Below are 19,538 nucleotides of genomic sequence, written 5' to 3'. Positions count from 1 at the left end.
TGAAAATGAGTATATGACCCAAAGCAATCTACAGATTCTATGCAATCCCTATAAGGCTACCAGCCGTATTTTTCAGAGAACTAGAAAAAATAATTTCACAATTTGTATGGAAATACAAAAAACCTCGAAAAGTCAAAGCAATCTTGAGAAAGAAGAATGGAACAGGAAGAATCAACCTCCCTAACTTCAGGCTCTACTACAAAGCCACAGTCATCAAAGTATGGTACTGGCACAAAGACAGAAATATAGATCAGTGGAACAAAAATAGAAAGCCCAGAGATAAATCCACACACTTATGGACACCTTATCTTTGACAAGGGAGGCAAGAATATACAATGGATTAAAGACAATCTCTTTAACAGTGGTGCTGGTAAAACTGGTCAACCACTTGTAAAAGAATGAAGCTAGAACACTTTCTAACACTATACACAAAAATAAACTCAAAATGGATTAAAGATCTAAATGTAAGACCAGAAACTATAAAACTCCTAGAGGAGAACATAGGCAAAACACTCTCTGACATAAATCACACCAGGATCCTCCATGACCCACCTCCCAAAATACTGGAAATAAAAGCAAAAATATACAAATGGGATCTAACTAAAATTAAAAGCTTCTGCACAACAAAGGAAAATATAAGCAAGGTGAAAAGACATACCTTTGGAATGGTAGAAAATAAAAGCAAATGAAGCAACTGACAAACAACTAATCTCAAAAATATACAAGCAAATCCTGCAGCTCAATTCCAGAAAAATAAATGACCCAATCAAAAAATGGGCTAAAGAACTAAATAGACATTTCTCCAAAGAATACATACAGATGGCTAACAAACACATGAAAAGATGCTCAACATCTCATTATCAGTTCAGTTTAGTCCAGTCGCTAGGTTGTGTCCAACTCTTTGAAACCCCATGAATTGCAGCACGCCAGGCCTCCCCGTCCAGCACCAACTTGAGGAGTTCACTCAGACTCACGTCCATCGAGTCCGTGATGACATCCAGCCATCTCATCCTTGTCCCCTTCTCCTCCTGCCCCCAATACCTCCCAGCATCAGAGTCTTTTCCAATGACTATTATTCAGCCATTAAGAAGAATACATTTGAATCAGTTCTAATGAGGTGGATGAACCTGGAGCCTATTATACAGATGAAGTAAGCCAGAAAGGAAAACACCAATACAGCATACTAACACATATATATGGAATTTAGAAAGATGGGAATGATAACCATATATGTGAGACAGCAAAAGAGACACCGATGTATAGAACAGAGTTTTGGACTCTGTGGGAGAGGGAGAGGGTGGGATGATTTGGGAGAATGGCATTGAAACATGTATAATATCATGTAAGAAATGAATCACCAGTCTAGGTTTGATGCAGGATACAGGATGGTTGAGGCTGGGGCACTGAGATAACCAAGAGAGATGGTATGGGGAGGGAGGTGGGAGGGGGGTTCATGATTGGGAACACATATACATTGTGGCAGATTCATGTTGATGTATGGCAAAACCAATACAGTATTGTAAAGTAAAAAAAAAAATAATAATAATCTCCAAAATACATAAGAAGCACATATAGCTGAATAACAGAAATAAAAACAGCCTGATCAAAAATGGACAGAAGACCTAATCAGACATGTCTTCAAGGAAGACATACAAATAGCTAATAAAAAATGCTTAATATCACTAGTTATTAGAGAAATGCAAACCAAAACTACAATGAGGTATTATCTCACCTCAGTCAGAATCAGTTCAGTTCAGTTCAGTTCAGTTCAGACACTCAGTTGTGTCCAACTCTTTGTGACCTCATGGACCACAGCACACCAGGCCTTCCTGTTGATCACCAGCTCCCGAAGTTTACACAAACTCATGTCCATTGCGTTGATGATCCTATCCAACCATTTCATCCTCTGTCATTCTCTTCTCTTCCTGCCTTCAATCTTTCTCAGCATCAGGGTCTTTTCAAATGAGTCAGCTCTTCGCATCAAGTGGACAAAGTATTGGAGTTTCAGCTTCAATATCAGTCCTTCCAATGAACACTCAGGACTGATTTCCTTTAGGATGGACTGGTTGGATCTGCTTGCACTCCAAGGGACTCTCAAGAATCTTCTTCAAACCACAGTTTAAAAAGCATCAATTTTATGGTGCTCAGCTTTCTTTATAGTCCAACTCTCACATCCATACATGACCACAGGAAAAACCATAGCCTTGACTAGATGAATTTTGCTGGCAAATTAATGCCTCTGCTTTTTAATATGCTGTCTAGGTTGATCATAACTCACCTTCCAAGGAGTAAGCATCTTTAAATTTCATGGCTGCAGTAATTCATCACCATCTGCAGTGATTTTGGAGCCCAAAAATGTAAAGTCTGACACTGTTTCCATTTTGTCCCCATCTATTTGCCATGAAGTGATGGGAACAGATGCCATGATCTTAGTTTTCTGAATGTTGAGCTTTAAGCCAACTTTTTCACTCTCCTCTTTCACTTTCATCAAGAGACTCTTTAGTTCTTCACTTTCTGCCATAAGGGTGGTGTTATCTACATATCTGAAGTTATTGATATTTCTCCTGACAATCTTGATTCCAGCTTGTGCTTCTTCCAGCCCAGCGTTTCTCATGATGTACTCTGCATATAAGTTAAATAAGCAGGGTGACAATATACAGCCTTGACATACTCCTTTTCCTATTAGGAACCAGTCTGTTATTCCATGTCCAGTTCTAACTTGCTTCCTGACCTGCATACAGATTTCTCAAGAGGCCGGTCAGGTGGTCTGCTATTCACATCTCTTTCAGAATTTTCCAGAGTTTGTTGTGATCCACACAGTCAAAGGCTTTGGCATAGTCAATAAAGCAGAAATAGAAGTTTTTTCTGGAACTCTCTTGCTTTTTTGATGATCCAGCAGATGTTGGCAATTTAATCTGTAGTTCCTCTGCTTTTTCTAAATCCAGCTTGAACATCTGGAAGTTTGCATTCATGTACTGCTGAAACCTGGTTTGGGAAAATTTGAGCATTACTTCGTTAGCATGTGAGATGAGTGTAATTGTGTGGTAGTCTGAACATTCTTTGGCATTGCCTTTCTTTGCTACTGAAATGAAAATTGACCTTTTCCAGTCCTGTGGCCACTGCTGAGTTTTCCAAATTTTCATGCATATTGAGTGCAGCACTTTCACAGCATCATCTTTTAGGATTTGAAATAACTCAATTGGAATTCCATCATCTCCACTAGCTTTATTCGTAGTGATCCTTCCTAAGGTCCACGTGATTTCGCATTCCAGGATGTTTAGCTCTAGGTGAGTGATCATAGCATTGTTGTTATCTGGGTCATAAAGATCTTTTTTTGTACAGTTCTTTTGTGTATTCTTGGCACCTCTTCTTAATATCTTCTGCTTCTGTTAGGTCCATACCATTTCTTTCCTTTATTGAGCCCTTCTTTGCATGAATTGTTATCTTAGTATCTCTAATTTTCTTGAAGAGTTCTCTATTCCTTCCCATTCTGTTGTTTTCCTCTATTTCTTTGCATTGATCACTGAGGAAGGATTCCTTATCTCTCCTTGCTATTCTTTGGAACTCTTCATTCAAATGGTTATGTCTTTCCATTTCTTTTTTGCTTTTTACTTCTCTTCTTTTCACAGCTATTTGTAAGGCCTCCTCAGACAGCCATTTTCCTTTACTGCATTTCTTTTTCTTAGGGATGGTCTTGATCTTTGTCTCCTGTACAAGGACACTAACCTTCATCCATAGTTCATCAGGTACTCTGTCAGATCTAGTCCTTTAAATCTATTTGTCACTTTCACTGTAAAATCATAAGGGATTTGATTTAGGTCATATTGAATGGTATAGTGGTTTTCCATACTTTCTTAAATGTAAGTCAGAATTGGGCAATAAGGGTTTCATGATCTAGCCACAGTCAGCTCCCAGTCTTATTTTTGCAGACTGTATGGAGCTTTCTGTTTTCGGCTGCAACGAATATAATCAATCTGATTTCACTATTGACCATCTGGTAATGTCCATGTGTAAAGTCTTCTCTTGTGTTGTTGGAAGAAGTTGTTTGCTATGACCAGTGCGTTTTCTTGGCAAAACTCTATTAGCCTTTGCCCTGACTAATTCTGTACACCAAGGCCAAATTTGCCTGTTATTCCAGGTGTTTCTTGACTTCCTACTTTTGCATTCCAGTCCCGTATAATGAAAAGAACATATTTTGGGGGTGTTAGTTCTAAAAGGTCTTGCAGGTCTTCATAGAACTGTTCAACTTCAGCTTCTTCAGCATTACTGATTGGGACATAGACTTGGATTACTGTGATATTGAATGGTTTGCCTTGGAAACAAACAGAGATTGTTGCATTGTTTTAGAGATTGCATCCAAGTATTGCATTTCAGACTCTTGTTTACTATGATGGCTACTCCATTTCTTCTAAGGGAAACTTGCCCACAATAGTAGTAAAATAGTCATCTGAGTTAAATTCACCCATTCCAGTCCATTTTAGTTAGCTGATTCTGAAAATATCCACATTAACTCTTGCCATCTTCTGTTTGACCACTTCCAATTTTCCTTGATTCACAGGCTTAACATTTCTGGTTCCTTGCAATATTTCTCTTTACAGCATCAGACCTTTCTTCTATCACCAGTCAAGTCCACAACTGGGTGTTGTATTTTCTTTGGCTCTGTCTCTTCATTTTTTCTGGAGTTATTTCTCCACTGATCTCCAGTAGCATATTGGGCACCTACTGACCTGGGGAGTTCATCTTTCATTGTCCTTTTTGCCTTTTCATACTGTTCCTGTGGTTCTCAAGGCAAAAATGCTGAAACTGTTTGCCATGCCATTCTCCAGTGGACCACATTTTGTCAGAACTCTCCACCATGACCCGTTCATCTTGGGTGGTCTTACATGGCATGGCTCATAGTTTCATTGAGTTAGACAAAAATGTGGTCCATGTAATATAAATTGATTAGTTTTCTATGAATGTGGTTTCAGTCTGTCTGCCCTCTGATACTCTCTCTCAGAACCTACCATCTTACTGGGGTTTCTCTTACTTTGGACGTGGGCTCTCTTTAAGGCTGCTTCAGCAAAGTGCAGCCACTGCTCCTTACCTTGAACATGGAGTATCTCCTCACCGCTGTTGCTGCTGACCTTCGATGTGGGGTATTTCCTCTTGGCTGTTCACTGCTCCAGCCATGTCAGAATGGCAATCATCAGAAAATATATAAGCAATAAATGCTGGAACAGATGTGGAGAAAAGGGAACCCTCTTGCACAGTTGTCGTTGTTGTTCAGTTGTTAAGTCTTGTCCAAATCTTTGTGACCCCATGGACTGTAGCTGGCCAGGTTCCTCTGTCCATGGTATTATCTTGGCAAAAATACTGGAGTGGGTTGCCATTTCCTTCTCCAGGAGATTTTCCGAACCCAGAGACTGAACTTTCCAATCCTGAATTACAGGTAAATTATTTACCACTGAACCACCCGAGGAGCCCCTTGCACTGTTGATGAGAATGTAAATTGATACAGCCACTATGAGAAACAGTATGGAGATTCACTTAAAAAGTAGGAATAAAACTACCACATGACCCAGCCATCCCACTACTGGGCATATACCCTGAGAAATCCATAAATGAAAAAGACATGCACCTCAATGTTTATAACAGCACTGTTTACAACAGCCAGGATATGGAAGAAACATAGATGCACATCAACAAATGAATGGATAAAGATGTGATACATATGTACAATGAAATATAGCTCATCCCTTAAAAAGTATGATTTTGAATCGGTTCTAATGAGGTAGATGAAACTAGAGCCTGTTATACAGAGTGAAGTAAGTCAAGGAAAGAAAAAAAAGTATCATATAATAATGCACATATATGGAATCTAGAAAAGTGGTACTGATGAACTTATTTGAGGGAAGCAATGGAGACTTAGAGAATGGACTTGTGGACACAGTAGGCACAAGAGTAGGACAAATAGAGAAAGTAGCATTGACATATATGCTCTACCACGTGTAAAGCAGATAGCTGGTGAGAAGTTGCTATACAACACAGGGAGCCCAGCCTGGTGCTCTGTGAAGACCATAGGGTGGGGGGAAGGGAGGGAGGCTCAAGAGGGTGCTGATATATGAATAATTATGGCTTATTTGCATTGTTGTATAGAAGAAACCAATAAAACATTGTAAAGGAATTTCCCCCAATTAAAACTAATTTAAAAATAAAACAAATTCATGTTGCATATAAGTAGAAAAAAAAAGTCCTGAAATACTTTTTTTTTTTTTTCAAATAAAGTAACTGGGATTTAATGAGTAAATTTGTAAACAACTATCTGCGTACATTCTTGTACTAAAACTTTAAGAAAAGCACACACACATACACACAGAATGAATTAGGCATTATGTAAAATCATTAACCCTCTATACACAAAGACTTTGCCATTTGGTTCCTGGAAGCATATACCCTTCTACCAATATCATTCTTTCATCTCCCACCTTCCTCTGCTCATGTTGTGTATTTGACAATCAGCTTTATGAACAGAAAAAAATAAAGGTTACTTTTACTGGAAAAGCATTAAGATAGATTTTTTTTTTCCCTTACATTTAATCTCATATCTGTTTTTTGTTTTTCACTTTAAGCAGGCATTTCAATGTACAACTTGAATCATAGGCAATCTAAAGTTTTCATAGGAGGTAAAAAGACATTTATTCTATATCTATATCAACTATATATATATATATATATGCATCTCTAATTTTGTGGTTGTTGAAACATCAAAAAATTATAATGGATTAGTTAAGAAACCTCAAGGTATGGTGAGGAAATGTTTCTTTATTAGAAAATACTAGCTTTAATGGTTTACACATCATGTGAAAAAAGCAGGAATGGATCTCCTTTTACCTTATGACAATACGGAAGAGCATCTTTTTCATAATATTTGAGGAATTATTTGCGAGTTATTTCACTGATCTGTGAGAAGTAAGCTATCTTATCTCCCTGTTGAAAAGATGAGGGATAGTGAAATCATAAGGTTAAATGGTTTGCTCACCATCTCAAGCCAAGTTATTGAAAGAGGAAATATAGGAAAATAGCCTCTGGACTTTAAATCAGTTGCTTAGCTACTGATCCACAATAGTGCCCAAATGACTTGAACTACACACAGAGTGCTAGACTAGAGAATCTGAAGATTCAGAAAAGATCATGACTACACTGGAATGAAAAGTGGAAAATTCTATCAAACAGATTGTTTGATTAGTTTCATTGAATAGATTCTTGCATTTGTATTTCAAATTTTGTTTTGAATTTTCATACTGTCACAAATAAATTCCTGGATGACAGTAAATAATGATTAGGCCATAATTACCTTTCAGTTCAGTTCAGTCACTCAGTTGTGTCCGACTCTTTGTGACCCCATGAATCGCAGCACACCAGGACTCCCTGTCCATCACCAACTCCAGGAGTTGACTCAGACTAATGTCCATCGTGTCAGTGATGCCATCGAGCCATCTCATCCTCGGTTGTCCCCTTCTCCTCCTGCCCCCAATCCCTCCCAGCATCAGAGTCTTTTCCAATGAGTCAACTCTTCACATGAGGTGGCCAAAGTACTGGAGTTTCAGCTTTAGCATCATGCCTTCCAAAGAAATCCCAGGGCTGATCTCCTTCAGAATGGACTGGTTGGATCTCCTTGCAGTCCAACGGACTCTCAAGAGTCTTCTCCAACACCACAGTTTAACAGCATCAATTTTTCAGTGCTCAGTCTTCTTCACAGTCCAACTCACACATCCATACATGACCACAGGAAAAACCATAGCCTTGACTAGATGGACCTTAGTCGGCAAAGTAATGTCTCTGCTTTTGAATATGCTATCTAGGTTGGTCGTAACTTTTCTTCCAAGGAGTAAGCGTCTCTTAATTTCATGGCTGCAATCACCATCTGCAGTGATTTTGGAGTCCCAAAAAATAAAGTCTGACACTGTTTCCACTGTTTCCCCATCTATTTCCCATGAAGTGATGGGACCGGATGCCATGATTTTCGTTTTCTGAATATTGTGCTGTAAGCCAACTTTTTCACTCTCCTCTTTCACTTTCATCAAGAGGCGTTTGAGTTCCTCTTCACTTTCTGCCATAAGGGTGGTGTCATCTGCATATCTGAGGTTACTGATATTTCTCCCAGCAATCTTGATTCCAACTTGTGTTTCTTTCAGCCCAGTGTTTCTCATGATGTACTCTGCATATAAGTTAAATAAGCAGGGTGACAATATATAGCCTTGATGTACTCTTTTCCCTATTTGGAACCAGTCTGTTGTTCCATGTCCTGTTCTAACTGTTGCTTCCTGACCTGCATACAGGTTTCTCAAGAGGCAGGTCAGGTGGTCTGGTATTCCCATCTCTTGAAGAATTTTCCACAGTTTATTGTGATCCACACAGTCAAAGGCTTTGGCATAGTCAATAAAGCATAAATAGATTTTTTTCTGGAATTCTCTTACTTTTTCCATGATCCAGCAGATGTTGGCAATTTCATTTCTGGTTCCTCTGCCTTTTCTAAAATCAGCTTGAACATCAGGAATTTCACAGTTCACATATTGCTGAAGCCTTTCTTGGAGAATTTTGAGCATTACTGTACTAGCATGTGAGATGAGTGCAATTGTGCGGTACTTTGAGCATTCTTTGGCATTGCCTTTCTTTGGGATTGGAATGAAAACTGACCTTTTCCAGTCCTGTGGCCACTGCTGAGTCTTCCAAATTTGCTGGCATATTGAGGGCAGCACTTTCACAGCATCATCTTTCAGGATTGAATCAGCTCAACTGGAATTCCATCACCTCCACTAGCTTTGTTCGTAGTGATGCTTTCTAAGGCCCTCTTGACTTCACATTCCAGGATATCTGGCTCTAGATAAGTGATCACACTGTCGTGATTATATGTCAGTAGAGGAAGTTTCTTAATGTAATCTCCATTGTAGGGAGCCAGGTTAGGCATTACTGACAAAATGTAGACATGGGCCCAACCCCCTCTCCTCATCTCACAGGCATGGTCCCAGGATGAAGGAGCTAAGTTTTGTGATTCTGACTTGTTCTTTCCTTTCTTTGGTTGAGTTGGCTGGAAAGAATGTTAAGGTGCTTTTTGTTGTTGAGAGAAGCATGAGAAAGCACAAAGCCTTCTGCAATTGTGCCCAGAAAATAATCTATAAAGTAACCATTGACATTTGCTCAAGGATCTTTACAAAGGATGTTCCAGGATGAGCACATAGGCTGCAGCTTGAGGCCATGGGAAGGATTGTTATCTGAGACCTGTTTGTGAGGGGACTGTTTATGGCAAAGGAAGTTGCTGAGATTGCTTAGGGTTTAGGAATAGTTAAGAATAGCTAGAAGCCTTCTTAGGAGATAGTGAGCTTAGGATACTAGGGGCAAGCAGAATTTAGAAAGATAAGAAATAAATTGAGGAATGTGTTATGCAGCCCAGACATAAGCATGAGTTACAATGTAATTACAAGTAAACATGATTCTGAGAGAATCGCTGAAGCAGGAACTCTGTTTGAAGGGCAACAGGGAGACAATAAATCTGGGTGAGGGGGAGCTGAAAATGTAAAATCACTGACTTTATGCTTTTGTCAAAGTATAAAAGAAGACCTGATGCTTGAAATAAACATGTAGTACGGAGTACTCAAAGTACGGGAGTACTTTGAGTCAGAGGCTACATCATCCCCTGCCGACACCGCTCATCCCTTCAGGCTGATTTCCTGGCTGCTGGAGCGGGACTCTGGCACTTCATATTAACTTAACCTCAGTTGTAATAAGGGAAGATATTACAACTGCCAGATGATATATGTTGTCACACACTCCACTCCACTATAAAGGAAAACTGAAATCGAATTAATTTTTTTTCAACATTCAGACACTAAGTCTATGTTGATTTAAAATAAACAACAGTTCAGGGAAAGTTTAGTTTAGTCTGAAAAATCCAAAGAAAAAATGTTTTGATTTTTAGTATCTTCCTACCAAAAAATGAAGACGATCATATGGTCTTAACTGATTAATTGATATTTGATTTTTTATTTCACTTAATATTTTGAAAGAAATGTCTTTATCCCTTTTCAGTCCTGAATTGATGGGTCAGAGCCTTTGACAGGGAAGTGATTTCTTCCTTTTCCACGTGTACCTCTTGCATTTATAGATGATATTTTGCTCTCTACATGATGGTACAGTGGCAAAGAATCTGCCTGTTGATGCAGAAGACCAAGAGACATGGGTTCAATCCCTGGGTGGGGAAGATCCCTAGAGTAGGATATTGTAACCTACTCCAGCAACCCTGACTGGAAAATTCCATGGAGAGGTGCCTGGAAAGTTAGAGTCCATGGGATCACAAAGAGTCGGACAAGTCTGAATGACTGAGCATCCACACACACATGACCCTTGTGATCCCCTCTGTTGACCCTATTCTACTTCTTCATGTGCACAAACCTGGGTGATGGTATCAAGAAGAGCCCTAAAAACTGTAGCTCTAAGGCTGAATTAAATAGGAAACCAGGAAAAGGAAGTACACTTTCTTGAGAACTTGACTTCTTTTGGTTAGACACAGAAGGCACCAGAAGGTGCAAATAACAGGAATAACTGTAAGATTTATTCCAGGGGCCAAGATGGAAGGCTAGAATAATCCTGAACTCACCTTTGCTCGTGGGCATGCCAAGATTACAACTATTTACAGAGCACATGCTGATGAGAAAAACTGAAGACTAGCAGAAAATATTTCCCACAACTAAAGATATATAGGAAGAGCAAACCACATGGATAGGAGGATTTTAGAACCTGTATAGTAAAGCCCACATCCTGGGTAAGCAGCTCACAAAAGAGGATAAGCACAACTGCAGAGGTTCTCCTCAAGGGCAAGGGGTTTTAGATATACATTTGACTCTACACTGGGCTCCCCAGCCAATATATGTCTCTGAGGCCATTGGGCACTGTGTGAGAAGGAGCAAGAGGGCTGTTAGATACAGAGACTCTGATTGTAAAAGGCTAACACAAAATCTCACATGATCCATATCACAGCACAGAGGCAGTAATTTGAAAGGGGCCTGGGTCAGACCCTCTTGCTGATCTAGGAGAGCTTCCCAGAGAGGTAGGAGGCAATTGAAACTCCCCATGGGGACACAGATAATGCAGCTATCCATTTTGGGGTGCTCATCTCCCATGAAGGCTTCCCTCATTGCTCAGTAATAAAGAATTAATCCATCAATGCAAGACAACCAGGTTCGATCCCTGGGTCAGGAAGATCCCCTAGAGAGGGAAATGACAACTCACTCCAGTGTTCTTACCAGGGAAATCTAATACAGAGAAGAACCTAGTGGACTACTGTCTACAGGGTTGCAAAAATCAGACATGACTCAGTGAATAAACAACTACTATGAGGATACTGGCACTGGCAAACACCAACCTGAAGTTCTCCTTCTAATCTCATACAGCCAGGGAGCTTACCTGCCCACTAATTTGTTGTCACCATTCGCATGAAGTCCAATGCCAAGGAACCAACCGTTTGGAGACCCAACCTCAGGACCCCCTGGGCCATGTAGCAAGCCATACCAGGAGCCAGCATTCCCAATCAGGGGCAAATAGCCCTTCCAAGTAGCACAGACTGGCAGCCAATCAAACTGGGAACCAGTCTTGACCAGCATGCTCAGGTGGTTAACCATGCCACAACAGAAGGGCCCATGCACTCCATGAAGGGAGTACCCCTGGAGCATGTAGCTCTGGTGACCAGTGGGGAGTGTACAGTTGGGCCCCTCAAAATTCTCCTGTATAAGGCTGCTTCTCCAAGACTGGGAAATGTGGCCAAACTTTCTAATGCACAAAAAATTTTTAAAGACAATTAGGTAAAATGAGGAGAAAGATAAATATGTTCCAAACAACCAATAAAGATAAAACCCCAAAAGAAGAAGAACTAAAGGAAGTAGAATTACCAGTTTTCTAAATGTGTTCAAGGTAATGATCATAGAGAAGCTCAATGAATACAGACAAAGCATGGATGAACACAATGAAAAGTTTAACAAAGAATTAGAAAATATAAAGAAGACTCAAACAACTAAAGAATATAACAGTAAATTGTATGATAGAGAATAATGGGTCACTGAACTGAAAGAGTATCAGAAAACACTTAAGCTGAACATAAAAGAAGAAAAAGAAATGTTAAGATCTGAGGACACACTATAATGAGATTCTAAAATGATGGTGGATGTGGTGGTTGGTGTTGAGGAGTTGAGGTAGGCAAGCTGGCCACTGGGCCCTTAAACAGCCAGGAAACTTGGGGATTCTCCCTGCTGCAGGATCTAAGGGCAGCCTGCTACTGGTGTCGGGTCGTAGGGGACTGACTGCTACTCTGCCCTTGGCAGAAGCAGCTGCTTTGTTTACAGTACACAACAGCTTTGAAATGTGAAGCAGGATGGGAGCCATTTATGAGCTACTAAAACTAGTTTCTAAACAGAGATCACGCCCTGAGCCTTTGGAGTGGGACCATTGACTCCAAGACCCTAGACTACCAGAGAACTAACCCTGGGGTGTATCAGATAGTGAGAACTCCCACAAAGGAAACTATTTGAATACAAGACCCAGCATCACCAAACCATCAGGAGCCTGCTGTGCAAAACACCTCATCAAAAAAAAAAAAGAAAAAAAAACCCAAAGTACAAATCAGTCATTAATAGATAGGATTACCACCTCACTCAGCTTTCTGCATCAGAGGAAAAACAACTAACCAACCAACCAAACAAAACCTCAGCATAAATCTCACCCTATAGGAAGCTTACAAAAACCACGGAACCAACCTTAGGGTGTAAGAAACCAAAAGGAAGAAAGAATTCACCCTCGCAGCCTGGAAAAAGGAGACCTCAAATGAAATAAGTTAATAAATAAATAACGAAAAGGCACAGAGTTCAGTTCAGTTCCTTCGCTCAGTCGTGTCCCACTCTTTGCAACCCCAGGGACTGCAGCACACCAGTGCTCCCTGCTCATGACCAACTCCCTGCTGCTGCTAAGTTGCTTCAGTTGTTTCTGACTCTGTGCGACCCCATAGATGGCAGCCCACCAGGCTTCCCCATCCCTGGGATTCTCCAGGAAAGAACACTGGAGTAGGCTGCCATTTCCTTCTCCAGTGCATGAAAGTGAAAAGTGAAAGTGAAGTCGATCAGTCGTGTTCGACTCTTAGCGACCCACTGGACTGCAGCCTACTAGGCTCCTCCATCCACGGTATTTTCCAGGCAAGAGTACAGGAGTGGATTGCCATTGCCTTCTCCCCAACTCCCTGAGTTTATACAAACTCATGTCCATTCAGTCATTGATGCCATCAAACCATTTCATCCTCTGTCCACCCCTTCTCCTCTCACCGACAATCTTTCTCAGCATCAGGGGCTTTTCAAATGAGTGAGTTGTTCGCGTCAGGTGGCCAAAGTATTGGAGTGTCAGCTTCAACATTAGTCTTTTCAATGAATATTCAGGACTGATTTTCTTCAGGATGGACTGGTTGGATTTCCTTGCAGTACAAGTGACTGTCAAAGAACCTTCTCCAACACCACAATTCAAAAGCATCAATTTTTTGGCTATCAGTTTCCTTTATAGTCCAACTTTCACATCCATACGTGACTACTGGAAAAACTATACCTTTGACTAGACGGACCTTTGTTGGCAAAGTAACATCTCTGCTTTTCAATATGCAGTCTATGTTGGTCATAGCTTTTCTTTCAAGGAGCAAGGGTCTTTTAATTTCATGGCTACAATCACCATCTGCCGTGATTTTGGAGCCCAGAAAAATAAAGTTTATAGCTGTTTCCACTGTTTCCCCATCTATTTACCATGAAGTGATGAGACCAGATGCCATGATCTTAGTTTTCTGAATGTTGAGCTTTAAGCCAACTTTTTCACTCTTCTTTTTCACTTTCATCAAGAAGCTCTTTAGTTCTTCTTTGGTTTCTACCATAAGGGTGGTGTCATCTCCATATCTAAGGTTATTGATATTTCTCTTGGGAATCCTGATTCCAGCTTGTGGTTCTTCCAGTCCAGCACTTCTCATAAGAAGGAAATGGCAACCCAATCCAGTATTCTTGCCTGGAGAATCCCATGGAAGGAGGAGCCTGGTAGGCTAAAGTCCATGGGGTTGCAAAGAGTCGGACACGATTGAGCAACTTCACTTTCACTTTCACTCTGCATATAGGTTAAATAAGCATGGTGATAATATACAGCCTTGATGTACTCCTTCCCCTCTTTGGAACCAGTCTGTTATTCCATGTACTGTTCTAACCGTTGCTTCCTGACCTGCATACAGATTTCTCAAGAGGCAGGTCAGGTGGTCTGGTATTCCCATTTCTCCAAGAATTTTACACAATTTGTGGTGATTGGGCTCCAAAATCACTGCAGATGGTGACTGCAGCCATGAAATTGAATGACGCTTACTCTTGGAAGAAAAGTTATGACCAACCTAGATAGCATATTGAAAAGCAGAGACATTATTTTGCCAGCAAAGGTCCGTCTAGTCAAGGCTGTGGTTTTTCCAGTGGTTATGTATGGATGTGAGAGTTGGACTGTGAAGAAAGCTGAGTGCCAAAGAACTGATGTTTTTGAACTGTGGTGTTGGAGAAGACTCTTGAGAGTCCCTTGGACTGCAAGGAGATCCAACCCAGTCCATTCTGAAGGAGATCAGCCCTGGGATTTCTTTGGAAGGAATGATGCTAAAGCTGAAACTCCAGTATTTTGGCCACCTCATGCAAAGAGTTGACTCATTGGAAAAGTCCCTGATGTTCTGAGGGATTGAGGGCAGGAGGAGAAGGGGACAACTGCTGGGAGCCAGCATGAGGAACTCCGCCCATGGCAAAGGTCATGAGGAAGGAGGCTTGGCATACGCAAAGGCGTGATCAAGCCTCAGGAAACCCCCTGTTCCCGAGCATCTACCCCAAAACCAGAGTCTGTATTATGCTCTCACCTACACCTCTGACTTTATGCAGGCTCTCCCCCATAACCGTTTCTCTTGGAGAAGGAGTAAACGTGCAGCTCCAAGGCAATAAAAATTCTTGGGCTTGACAAGAGTGTTTCAGCTTATGGACTGCTATGAAGGTTATCTAGCCCACCTGTATAGGTTTGTCTGGCCACATGTGATTGTTTACAGCCTCCCAATCTGAGAGGCAGGAGATGTTTCAGACTTACTAAAGGCAAATTCTTTTGGGGAGTTAGAAATTATTAGTATAGTGGGTTGGTTAGGAATTATATTGGTGAATGGTTTTTCATTTGTTGTGTCAATAATTGCTGCTAATATCCTGCCCTGGGTGGGACAAGGATGTCTCAGGTCAAACCACTCTGCTGACAGACTAGCTTGTGTGACAGGATTATCCATACTCCTGCCACTATGCACATGATTGTTTACTACCTCTTAACCATAAACAGCACAGAGAGTTTTAGAGTATTTTGAGAGTCTTAATTAGCATAGGGCTTTTTCTTCTTGTTGAGTCAATGATTGCCACCAGGCCTCCATATCCTTACGCACCTGGGAATATATTAATCAATGTATTTGGAATATAGAAAAGGAAATATAGTAGTTTTTAAGGTTAGCAATACTAGACCTTTTGAATTAATGGATTTTCTCTTTTGTAATAGATCACTGTACTTTGTTATAAATCACTGTGTCCTTGTTATGTAAAAATGTAACTTTATCACTATCTTAAGACTAAACAGATCTTAAGGGGAGCATTGGTGAAAGGATTTTCATTTGTTGGGCTGATGTTTGCTGCTAAATCTCCATGTTCCCTACCCTTAATAATGAATATAACTAGCATATATGAAGAAATAAGTATTAACCTTTAAGCATATAGAAGAAATAAGTATTAACCTTTGAGATTAATCATGTTAACCTTGGGTTAAATACATTCCTTTCTTGATTGTAACTCACTACACCCTCACCCTATAGGAATGTAACTTTATTTGGAGGGTGGTGCCTGGTTTAAGAAAAAATACCCTTGGAAGAAATAAGTTTTTTGGTTATCAGAAAGAAAGGATCATGAAATCCCTAAGACCTTTTTATGTGAAACACCTGATTTTGATAAAGATCAGGACTGCTGACCCCCCCCCCCCATGACTCTGTATTCATCCCTATGTGTAACAAAAGGTATATAAGCAAACCTAAAAATAAAGAAAATGGATCAGTTTCTGGAAACACTGATTCCCCCATGTCGCTTCTTTCTTGCTCCCATTTTTCTGGCTGAATTCCCATCTGGAGCATGGATGCTATTCCACATAATCCAAGTTATTCAGCCTCTTTTTCTCCACTAATCTTGCTACTACACTATCCATTTCTAATCTCCCTCTATATCTGTAATTAAATAAGTTTTTTCCAGGACGCTGACTCCGTCCCCACCTTTGAATCACCCTGGATCCACCTGGGCTGGACCCTGGCAGACAACAGAGGATGAGATGGCTAGATGGCATCGCTGACTCGATGGACATGAGTCTGTGTGAACTCCGGGAGTTGGTGATGGACAAGGAGGCCTGGCATGCTGCAATTCATGGGGTCGCAAAGAGTCGGACACGACTGAGCAACTGAACTGAACTGAACTGAACTGAACACAGTCAAAGTCTTTGGCATGGTCAATGAAGGAGACATAGATGTTTTTCTGGAAATCTCTTGGTTTTCATTAATCCTACAGATTTTGGCAATTTCATCTCTGGTTCCTCTGCCTTTTCTAAATTCAGCTTGAACATCTGGAAGTTCACAGATCATGTACTGCTGAAGCCTGGCTTGGAAATTTTTGAGCATTACTTTACTAGTGTGTGTGATGAGTGTAACTGTGCAGGTGTTCAAGCATTTTTTGTCATTGCTTATCTTTGGGATTGGAATGAAAACGTACCTTTTCCAGTCTTGTGGCCACTGCTTAGTTTTCCAAATTTGCTGGCATATTGAGTGCAGCATTTTCACAGTATCATCTTTTAGGGTCTGAAAGAGCTCAACTGGAATTCCATCACCTCCACCAGCTTTGTTTGTAGTGATGCTTTCTAAGGCCCACTTGACTTCACATTCCAGGATGTCTGGCTCTAGGTAAGTGATCACACCATCATGAATATCTGGGTCATGAAGATCTTTTTTGTATAATTCGTATGTGTATTCTTGCCACCTTAATATCTCTTTCTGTTAGGTCTATACCATTTCTGTCCTTTATTGCGTCCTTCATTGCATGACTTGTTCCCTTCATATCTCTAAATTTCCTGAGGAGATCTCTAGTCTTTCCCATTCTATTATTTTCCTCTATTTATTTGCACTGATCACTGAGGAAGGCTTTCTTATCTTTCCTTGCTATTCTTTGGAACTTTGAATTCAGATGGGTGTATCTTTCCTTTTCTCCTCTGCCTTTCACTTCTCCTCATTTCACAGCTATTTGTAAGCCCTCCTCAGACAGCCATTTTGCTTTTTTGCCTTTCTTTTTTTGGGGCATGGTCTTGATCCTTGTCTCCTGTACAATGTTACAAACCTCTGTCCATAGTTCCTCAGGCACTCTGTCTGTCATATCTAATCCCTTGAATCTATTTGTTATTTCCACTGTATAATGGAAAGGGATTTGATTTAGGTCATACCTGAATGGTCTGGGCTTCCCTGGTGACTCAGAAGTTAAAGTGCCTGCCTCCAATGCCGGAGACCCAGGTTCGTTCCCTGGGTCAGGAAGATCCCCTGGAGAAGGAAATGGTAAGCCACTCCAGTATTCTTGCCTGGAAAGTCCCATGGATGGAGAATCTTGTAGGCTACAGTCCATGGGGTCGCAAAGAGTCGGATACAACTGAGCAGCTTCACTTTCACTGAATGGTCTAGTGGTTTTCCCTACTTTCTTCAATTTAAGTCTAAATTTGGAAATAAGGAGTCCATGATTTGAACCACAGTCAGCTCCCTGTCTTGTTTTTGCTGACTGTATAAAGCTTCTTCGTCTTTGACTGCCAAGATTATAATCAATCTGATTTTGGCATTGACCATATGGTGATGTCCAGGTGTAGAGTCATCTCTTGTGTTGTTGAGAGAGGCTGTCTGCTATGACCAGTGTATTCTCTTGGCAATGCTACATTCCTTTTTCCCTGCTTCATTCTGTACTCCAAGGCCAAGTTTGCCTGTTACTCCAGGTGTTTCTTGACTTCCTTTGCATTCCAGTCCCTGATAATGAAAAGGACATCTTTTTTGAGTGTTAGTTCCAAGAAGTCTTGTAGGTCTTCACAGAACCATTCAGCTTCTTCAGCATTACTGGTCGGGACATAGACTTGGATTACTATGATATTGAATGGCTTGCCTTGGAAAATGAACAGGGATAATGCTGTCGTTTTTGAGATTGGATCCAAGTACTGCTATCACACTCTTTTGTTGACTATGATGGCTACTCCATTTCTTTTAAGGGATTCCTGCCCACAGCAGTAGATAGAATGGTCATCTGAGCTAAATTCACCCATCCCAGTCCATTTTAATTCACTGATTCCTAGAATGTTGATGTTCACTCTTGCCATCTCCTGTATGACCACTTCTAGTTTGCCTTGATTCTTGGACCTAACATTCCAGGTTCCTATGTAACATTGTTGTTTACAGCATCGGACCTTGCTTCTATCAGTCACATCCACAATTGTGCGCTATTTTAGCTTTGGCTCCATCTTTTCATTCTTTCTGGAGTTATTTCTCCACTGATCTCCCATAGCATATTGGGCACCTACTGACCTGGGTAGTTCATTTTTCAGTGTCCTATCTTTTTGCCTTTTCATACTGTTCATGGGGTTCTCAAGACAAGAATACTGCAGTGGTTTGCCATTCCATCTCCAGTGTACCATATTTTATTAGAACTCTCATCCATGACCCGTCCATCTTGGGTGGCCCTACGTGGCATGGCTCATAGTTTCATTGAGTTAGAATAAAATGTGGTCCATGTGATCAGATTGGTTAGTTTTCTGTAACTGTGCTTTTCAGCCTGTCTGAAAGGCACAGAAATACTGCACAAGTGAAGGAACAAACTAGAAATACAGAAGTCCAAGTAATTGAAGAGGAAATAGGCAAACTACCTGAAAAAGAATTCAGAATAATAATAGTAAAGATGATCAAAACGGTGGAAACAGAATGGAGAAAATGCAAGAATTGATTAACCAAGACCTAGAAGAATTAAAGAATAAACATATAGAGACAAACAACACAATTACTAAAAGTAAAAATACTCTAGAATGAATCAATAGCAGAATATCTGAAGCAGAACAAATCAGTAAGTTGGAATATAAAATGGTGGAAATAACTTCCAAAGAGCAGAATAAAGTAAAAAGAATGAAAAGAACTGAGAATAGTCTCAGAAACCTCTGGGACAATATAAAACACACCAACATTTGAATTATAGGAGTCCCAGAAGAAGAAAAAAAGAAAGGGTATGAGAAACATTTTGAAGAAATTATAGCTGAAAATTTCCCAAACATGGAGAAGAAAATAGTCAATCAAGTTCAAGAGGATATCCACAGAGGATAAAGACATATACTCATCAAACTAACAAAGATTAAAAACAAAGAAATAATATTAAAAGTGAAATGGAAAAGCA

This window comes from Capricornis sumatraensis, chromosome 3 (genome assembly GCF_032405125.1).
Source record: "Capricornis sumatraensis isolate serow.1 chromosome 3, serow.2, whole genome shotgun sequence".
Classification (NCBI taxonomy): Eukaryota; Metazoa; Chordata; class Mammalia; order Artiodactyla; family Bovidae; genus Capricornis; species Capricornis sumatraensis.
The sequence above is the reverse complement of the archived record's forward strand: the minus strand, read 5'-3'. Positions refer to the sequence as shown.